Source organism: Octodon degus, unplaced genomic scaffold (genome assembly GCF_000260255.1).
Source record: "Octodon degus isolate 3935 unplaced genomic scaffold, OctDeg1.0 scaffold00176, whole genome shotgun sequence".
In the NCBI taxonomy this organism is placed as follows: Eukaryota; Metazoa; Chordata; class Mammalia; order Rodentia; family Octodontidae; genus Octodon; species Octodon degus.
Window position 1 is genome coordinate 712,710 of NW_004524752.1, and position 1,067 is coordinate 713,776.

Sequence of the window (1,067 nt, forward strand, 5' to 3'; positions counted from 1 at the left end):
GGGTCTTGCCTCTAGCCTCTTTGCAGGGAGTTCTGCTGAAGGGTTCTGTGCTGGGCCTGCACTCTGGGTCTATTCAGGATCCTGTGGCCTCAGTCGTCTCACTCACTCACCGGGCCTATTCTCTGGGTCTAATCAGGATCCCGCCAGGCCCTGGGTCGTCTCACTCACCCGCTGGCCTGCTCTCTGGGTCTGTTCAGGATCCCGCAGCCCTCAGTCATCTCACCTGTTTTTACATTTTGATATTTAAAGACATTCTTAATGGAGCTATCTCACTTTTCTTTCTCTATTGTATGTTTCCTTATTAATGAAATCTTCTGTAATCCTGCAGTATAGTCCCATGCAACATCTATTCAACTAAAACATTTTGAGTATTTCCTACCTATCGTACTACAATGGACTCTGGGGAAATAAGTGGAACCAATATAGTCTCTGTCCCCTAAAATTTTGTCTAAGGAGAGTGGGCAGCAAAGAGAGGGACGGACACGCAAGGAAACCATGGTGTCAAGGAGTACAATGAGTTCTGTAATAGCGGTGTGAAGGGAACCATTAGTAAGCTGCGAGAACAAGGAATTTTGCCAGGGACCACCTCCCCACACACTTACCACTTTGTTGGATGGGTTCTATTCAACAAGCAACCTTACTGCTTCTGTGTCACTGAAGTGACTCTTTAGCCTGGTATATTCTATGGGAGCAAACTTGAGTTATCTGTTAGGGAATTCGGCACAAGGCCCAGCTTATCTGACATCGCTCAGTTTTATATCTGTCTTCCCCATGTAATTGCTAATTGTGCTTCCTTTCATTTTCCAAAGTGCCCTACTTTGGGCAATAAAGGATAAAGCCCTATCTCTGCTTTGTTTTTTTTTTTTTAGTTATCCAGGATTTTTGAAAAGATGTAATTCAAAATGTATTTTGAACTAGTCCAACTTACAAACACAAAATTTATCATTACTAATACTGGTTTTTACATTTTTCAACATATATATGCTTTTACATCCTTAAGGTAAAAGAAAATTGGAGCAAATAATACAGGAACAGCAATGTCAAGGACAAAGCTTAAAATCACTCTG

At 41.9% G+C, this 1,067-nt stretch overlaps 1 pseudogene; it reads right to left on the reverse strand.

The window, feature by feature from the left end:
• Nucleotides 1–1,067, reverse strand: part of LOC101592500 — a 5,696-nt pseudogene that overhangs the window by 3,399 nt on the left and 1,230 nt on the right.